This window comes from Trachypithecus francoisi, unplaced genomic scaffold (genome assembly GCF_009764315.1).
Source record: "Trachypithecus francoisi isolate TF-2019V2 unplaced genomic scaffold, Tfra_2.0 Lachesis_group0, whole genome shotgun sequence".
Lineage (NCBI taxonomy): Eukaryota > Metazoa > Chordata > Mammalia > Primates > Cercopithecidae > Trachypithecus > Trachypithecus francoisi.
Window position 1 is genome coordinate 190,710,373 of NW_022681453.1, and position 8,465 is coordinate 190,718,837.

Consider the following 8,465-nt stretch of genomic DNA (forward strand, 5'->3'; position numbering starts at 1 on the left):
ATTGCTAGTATTAGCAGGAGAATCAACCAAGCTGAGGAGAGAATTTTAGAGCTCAAAGACTGGTTCTGCAGAATAACTCGGCCAGATGAAAGTACAGAAAAAAGAATTAAGAAGAATGAATGGAATCTCTGAGAAATATGGAATTGTTTAAAGAGACCAAACTGATGACTCATTGACACTCCTGAAACAGATGGAGAGAAAGAAAGCAACTTGGAAAATATATTTGAAGACATCATCCATTAAGATTCTCCCAACCTTGCTAGAAAGGCCAACATTCAAATTCAGGAAATGCAGAGAACCCCTGTAAGATACTATACAAGTTGATAATCCCCAACACACATAGTCATCAGATTCTCCACAGTCGAAATGAAAGAAAAAATGTTAACAGCAGTCAGAGAGAAGAGACAGTTCACCTACAAAGAGAAACACGTCAGGCAAATAGCAAACCTTTCAGCAGAAATCCTGTAAGCCAGAAGAGATTAGAGGCCTATACACAGCATTCTTTAAGAGAAATGTTAATCCAGAATTTCATATCCAGCCAAACTAACTTTATGAGCTAAGGATAAATAAAATTCTTTTCAGACAAGCAAATGCTAAGGGAATTCATTATCACCAGACCTGTCTCACAAAAGATTCTTAAGGAAATGCTAAACATGGAAAGTAAACATCATTACCAGCCACCACAAAAACACACTTAAATTCATAGATCATTGACATAATAAAGCAACTCCACAATCAAGTCTGCATAATAACCAGCTAACAGGCTGATGACAGGATGAAAACCACACATAACAATATTAACCTTGAATATAAATAGGTTAAGTGCCCCAATTGAAAAGCACAGTCACAAGCTGAATACAGAAGCAAGACATAACTGTATGCTGCATTCAGGATACCTGTCTCACATGCAATGACACCCACAGGATCAAAGTAAAGGGATGGAGAAAAATCTACCGATCAAATGGAAAACAGACAAAAGCAGGGGCTGCCTTTCCGATTTCACACAAAACAGACTTTAAATAATCAAAAGAGACAAGAAAGGCATTAGATAATGTTAAAGGGTTCAATTACATGAGAAGATCTAACTTAAATACACAAACACCTAACACAGAAGGCCCCAGATTCATAAAGTAAGTTTTTAGAGACCTACGTAGAGACTGATGAACACACACAATAATAATGAGAGACGTCAACACTTCACTTATAATATTAGATCATCGAGGCAGAAAACTAACAAAGTTGGTGAAACCCCGTTTCTAACAAAAATACAAAAAATTAGCCAGGCATGGTGGCATGCACCTGTAATCCCAGCTACTCAGGAAGTTGAAGCAGGAGAATCACTAGAATCACTTGAACCTGGGAGGTAGAGGTTGCAGTGAACCGAGATCACGCCATTGCACTCTAGCTTGGGTAACAAGAGTGAAACTCTGTCAAAAAATAAAAAAGAGAGAGAGAGAAGCAAGGAAGGAAGGAAGGAAGGAAGGAAGGAAGGAAGGACGGACGGACAGACAAATAAAGCTTTTCAGGGCCTGAACTTGACACCTGCCCAAATGGGCCTAAAAGACATCTACAGAAGTCTCCATCCAAAAACAACAGAATATACATTCTTCTACTCTGCACATGGCACATACTCTAAAATTGACCACACAATCAGACATAAAACAATTGTCAGTAAGTTCAAAATAATCAAAATCATACCAACCACACTCTTGGAACACAATGCAGTAGAAACAGAAATCAACACTAAGAACATTACTCAAAACTATACAACTAAATGAAAATTAAACAACCAGCTTCTGCATGACTTTTGGGTAAACAATGAAACTAAGGCAGAAATAAAGAAACTCTTTGAAACCAATAAAAACAAAGATATTACATACCAGAATCTCTGGGCTATAGTTAAAGCAGTGTTAAAAGGGAAGTTTATAGTGCTAAATGCCCACATTAAAAAGTTAGAAATATCTGAAAGTAATAGCCTAACATCACACCTAGAGGAACTATAAAAACAAGAACAAACCAGCCCCAAAAGAAGAAGACAGGAAATAAGCAATATATCAACATCGCAGAAGACAATAAATAAACAAAATCAGATCTGAACTCAAAGAAATTGAGATGTGCCAAAACCATACAAAAGCTCAACAAATCCAGGAATGGGTTATTTCAAGGAATAAGAACCTAGCTAAACGAATTTAAAAAAATAATAAAAAGGAGAAAAGATACAAATGAACACAATCAGAAACCACAAAGGGGAAATTACTACTGATCCCACAGGAATACAAAATAACATCAGAGGCCACTATGAACACCTCTATACAAACATACTAGAAAACCTAGAAGAAACGGATAAATTACTGGAAGCATACCACAAACCAGAAAGAAATTGAATCCTTGAACAGAGCAATAATGAGTTCTGAAGTGGAATCAATAGTAAAAAGCCTACCAACCAGAAAAAGCCCAGGACCAGAAGGATTCACAGGTGAATTCTACCAGATGTATAAAGAAGAGCTTGTACCATTCCTACTGAAATTATTCCAAAAAATTGAGAGCATGGTACTCCTCCCTACTCAGTCTTATGAGTCTTATGAAGCCAGCATTATCCTGATACCAAAGCCTGGCAAAGACACAACAAATAAAGCAAACGTTAGGCCAATATCCTTGATGAACACAGTTGCAAAAATCCTAAACAAAATACTAGCAAACAAAATTCAGAGCAACAAAAAGCTAATTAACCATGATGAAACAGGCTTTGTCTCTGGGGTGCAGGATCATTTCAATACACACAGATCAATAAATGTGATTCATCACATAAACAGAACTAAAACAAAAAACATAAGGATCATCTCAATAGGTGTAGAAAAGGCTTTTAATAAAATTCAACATCCATTCCTGTTAAAACCCCAACAATATAAGGCATTCAAGAAACATACCTCAAAATAGTAAGTGCCATCTATGACAAATCCGTGGTAAACATCATATTGAACAGGCAAAAGCTAGAAGCATTCCCCTAGGGAACCAGAAGAAGGCAAGGATGCCCAATCTCACTACACCTATTCAACATAGTACTGGAAATCCTAGCCAGAACAATCAGGCAAGAGAAATAAACAAAAAGCATGCAAATAAGAAGAGAGGATGTGAAACTGCCTTTCTTTGCAGATGATATGATTCTATACCTAGAAAACCCCATACTTTCTGCCCAAAAGTTCCTAGGTGTGATAAACAAAATCACAAATTTCAGGATACAAAATCAATGTACAAAAGTCTGTATCTTCTCTTTCTTTTGTCCGTCTTTCTTCCTTCCTTCCTTTCATTCTTTCTCTTTTTCTTTCTTTTCTTTTTGACAGAGTCTCGCTCTCGTCACCCAGGTTGGAGTGCAATGGCACAATCTCGGCTCACTGCAACCTCCGCCTCCTGGGTTAAAGCAATTCTCCTGCCTCAGCCTCCCGAGTAGCTGGGAGCAAGATGGCAGAATAGAGAGCTCCATTCCCCTGCAAAGGCACCAAGTTAACAACTATCTATACAGAAAAAAACACCTTCATGAAAACCAAATATCAGGTGATCACTCACACTACTTGGTTTTAACTTCATATTGCTGAAAGAGGAACTGAAGAGAGAAAAAACATTCCTAAATCACTGACATCGCCCCTCCCCCACTCCAGGTAGTGGCTCTTTGGGCACTAGGGGAGAACACAGCAATTGTGAGGCATTGAGCTCAACACTGTCCTGTTAGAACAGAATGGAAAACCAGAACAAACTTGAATGGGTCCTGCCCACAGAGGGAACATGTAAACGAGTCTTAGCCATGGGGGAATCGCCCATCCCAGTGGTCCATCCAAATTTGAGTACTTACAGACCTCACCACTAGGGGCCAAAGTACTGTGGGTCTCTAAGTAAACTTGAAAGGCAGTCTAGGCCATGAGGACTGCAGCTCATAGGTGAGCCCTAGGGTTGAACTAGGCCCAGAGACAGTGGACTTGGGAAGCCTGCAACACACTGAGACACCAGCTGGGGCAGCCAATGGAGTGCTGGCATCACCCCTCACTAACCCCAGACTTGGCTCCAAGGGAGACCCCTTACTTCCACATGAGGAGAGGAGAGGGAAGAGTGGGGAGGACTTTGTCTTACATCATGGATACAAGCTCAGCCACAACAGGATAAGCACCAGTCAGTCATGAGGCCCCCGTTCTAGACCCTAGCTCCCAGATGATGTTTCTAGACACACCCTGAACCAGAAAAGAACCCTCTGCTTTGAAGGAAAAGACCCAGTTCTGCTAGCATTCCTCACCTGCTAACGGAAGGGCCCTTGGCCCCTGGCTAACCAGCAGCAATACCCAGGTACTACATCGATGGCACTGGGTACATCTCTGAGACTTGTTGGATTCAAGTGAGCCACAGTACATTACCAGCTGTGATAGCTACAGGGCAAAACTTTCTAATTGAGAAAAGCAGAGGGAAAAGTGAAGGGGACTTTGTCTTGCACCTTATGCCACAGGGGGCTAGAGCACCAAGAGGGCTCTTGGGGTCCACAATTTCAGTATTTGACTCTTGAACAGCATTTCTAGACCTGTCCTGGGCCAGAGGAGAGCCCACTTCCCTGAAGGGTGAGTCCTAGGCCAGGCAGCATTAACCACAAGCTGACTTAGGAAACCTTGGGCCTTAAGGGAACATTAGTGGTAGTCTGGCAGTACTCTTCATGGTCAGGGGTGGCTGTGGCTACAGGGTGAGGCTCCTTTGCCTTGAGAAAGGAGAAGGAAGAGGGAATAAATTGAATCTTTTGGCTTGAGTGCCAGCTCAACCACAATGCAATAGAACACCAGGTAGACTTCTAAGAAGGGTGATTCTAGTCTCTGACTCCCAGACCACTCTCCTGGAGCCACCCAGGGCCTGGGGGGCCTCACCATCCTAAAAGGAAGGACACAAACTTGGCTGGCTTTGCCACATAGTGATTGTAGGGCCCCAGGGCCTTGAGGAACATAGGCAATAGCCAGTGAGTGGTTACAGCAGACCTTGTGCAAGACCCAGTGCTATGATGGCTTCAGGTTTGACTCAGTAAAATAGTGGTAGAGGCCCCAAGGGTTTTTGTGTCACTCTATCTCCAGCTTTAGGTGGCTCAGAACAAAGACAGGCACTCTGTATGTTTAGGAGAATATAGGGAAAGAGAACAAGAGTCTTTGTCTGGTAACCCAGATAATTCTCCAGGGTATTGTCCAAAGCATCAAGGCAATGATGAGTTTGCAAAAACCTCAGCATTGCTCGCTTGGGTTATCCCCTAAAACAGAAACAGCTTAGGTCACAACACCCAAGTCCTTTCAAATAAATGAAAAGCCTTCCCTAGAAGGAGAGCTACAAAGAAGCGCGGATAGTGAAGACTACAACAAATATCCAACTCTTTAATGCCCAGACACCAAAGACCATCTGCTAGCAACAAAACTATTCAGGAAAATATGACCTCACCAAATGAGCTAAATAAGGCACTGGAGACCAATCCGGAGAAACAGAGATATGTGACCTTTCAGACAGAGAATTCAAAAGAGCTGCATTGAATGTTAGGGTGATCTAGCTGTGACATCTGTCACCCCATTGATGTCCACAGTTGATTCACCTGATCTGGCTTGCTAGGCAGGTGTCCCCTTACTCCCTCACTGCTCCATGTGCATCCTTCCCAAAACTGGGTGCTTGGTTAAAGAAGATGACAATCTCCAATAGAGGAGGACTGGTTTTTGGACAAGGGTATATCAGTAGCTGCATTCCCCTGCTAGAACTCCAAACAAGCTCTCAAAAGAGCTGTATTGAGGAAACTCAAAAAAATTCAAGATAACACAGAGAAGGAATTCAAAATTCTGTCCGATAAATTTAACAAAGAGATTGAAATATTTAAAAAGAATCAAGCAGAAATTCTTGAGCTGAAAAACGCAATTTGCATAATAAAGAATGCATCAGTGTCCTTTAATACCAAAATGGATCAAGCAGAAGAAAGAATTAGTGAGTTTGAAGATGGGCTATCTGAAAATACATAGTCAGAGGAGATTAAGAAAAAGAAGAAAAGGCCAGGCGCGGTGGCTCAAGCCTGTAATCCCAGCACTTTGGGAGGCCGAGACGGGCAGATCACGAGGTCAGGAGATCGAGACCATCTTGGCTAACACGGTGAAACCCCATCTCTACTAAAAATGCAAAAACTAGCCGGGCGAGGTGGCGGGCGCCTGTAGTCCCAGCTACTCGGGAGGCTGAGGCAGGAGAATGGCGTAAATCCGGGAGGCGGAGCTTGCAGTGAGCTGAGATCTGGCCACTGCACTCCAGTCCGGGCGACAGAGCGAGACTCCGCCTCAAAAAAAAAAGAAGAAAAAAGAATGAAGCATGTCTACAGGATCTAGAAAATAGCCTAAAAGAGGCAAACCTATGAGTTATCGGCCTGAAAGAAAAGGTAGAGAAAGAGATAGCGGTAGAAATTTTCTTTAAAGAGATAATAACAGGAAACTTTCCAAACCTTGACAAAGCTATTAATATCCAAGCACCAAAAGGCTACAGAACACCAAGCAGATTTAATCCAAATGATACTATCTCAATGCATTTATTAATTAAACTCCCAAAGGTCAAGGATAAAGAAAGAGTCCTATAAACAGCAAGAGAAAAGAAATGAATAACATAAAATGGAGCTTCAATACATCTGGCAGCAGACTTTTCAGTGGAAACCTTACTGGCCAGGAAAGAGTGGCATGACATATTTAAAGTGCTGAAGGAAAATAACCTTCAGCCTAAAATAGTATATCTGGTTGAAAATATCCTTCAAACATGAAGGAGAATACTTTCCCTGACAAACAAAAACTGAGAGATTTCATCAATACCAGACCCATCCTATAAGACATGCTAAAGGGAGTACTTCTCCAAAAAGAAAAGGACATTAATGAGCAATAAATAATCACCTGAAAGTACAAAACTTACTGGTAATAGTAAGTATATAGAAAAACACAGAATATTATCACACTATAACTATGGTGTGTGAATTACTTTTGTCTTAAGTAGAGAGATTATATGATGAACCAACAAAAAAAAAAAAAAAACTGCAACAACTTTTCAAGACATAGATAGTAAAATAAAATAGAAATGGAAAAAACAAAAAGTTAAAAACTGGGGAGATAAAGTTAAGGAGAGGTTTTATTAGCTTTCTTTCTGCTTGCTTATTTGTTTATGCAAATAGTGTTGTTTTCAGGTTAAAATCATGGGTTATAAGATAGTGTTTGCAATCTCATGGTAACCTCAGACATAAAAACATACAATGGATACACAGAAAATAAAAAGCAAGAAACTAAATAATATCACCAGAGAAAATTATCTTCACTAGAGGAAGACACGAACGAATGAAAGGAAGATAATACTACAAAACAACTGGAAAACAAATAGCAAAATGCCAGGAGTAAGTCCTTATTTATCAATAATAACATTAAGCGTAAAGGACTAAACTCTTCAATGAAAAGACGTAAACTGGGTAAATGGATAAAAAAGCAAGACCCATTGAAAGACTTCATTTACTAAGAAGCACAAAGACTGAAAATAAAGTGATGGAAAAATATACTCCATGCAGATGGAGACAAAAAAGAGCAGGAGTAGCTATGCTTACATCAGAGAAAATAGATTTCAAAACAGAAACTATAAGAAGAGACAAAGAAGGTCACTCTGTAATGATAAAGAGGTTGATTCAGCAAGAGCATTTAACAATTTTAAATATCCATGTACCCAACACAGGAGCACTCAGATATATAAAGGAAATATTCTTAGAGCTAAAGATGCAGATAACCCCAAAACAATAATAGCTGGAGACTTCAACATTTCACTTTCAGCACTGTACAAATTTTTCACACAGAAAATCAACAAAGAAGCATGAGACTTAATCTGCAATACAGACCAAATGGATCAAATAGATTACGTACAGAATATTTCATTCAAGAGCTGCAGAATACACATTCTTTTCCTTAGCACACGGATCATTCTCAAAGATAGACCATATGTTAGGTTAAAACAAGTCTTAAAACACTCAAAAATTGAAATATTAATGATATCAAGCATCTTCTCGGACCACAACTGAATAAAACTAGAAATTAATAACAAAGGGAATTTTGGAAATTCCTCTTGGTATTAATTACACAAATTACACAAATACATCAAATTAAACATGCACCTGAATGATCAGTGGGTCAATGAAGAAATTAAGAAGAAAACTGAAAAACTTCCTGAAACAAATGATAATGGAAATACAATATATCGAACCTATGGGATACAGCAAAAGCAGTACTCAGAGGGAAGTTTATAGCTGTAAGTGCCTACATCAAAAGAGAGAAAGAAAAAACTTCAAATTAAAAAATTTAATAATACATCTGAAATAATTAGAAAAGCAAGAGCAAACCAAACCCCAAATCAGTAGAAGAAAAGAAATGATAAAGATCAGAGCAGAAATAAATGAAATTGAAATTAAA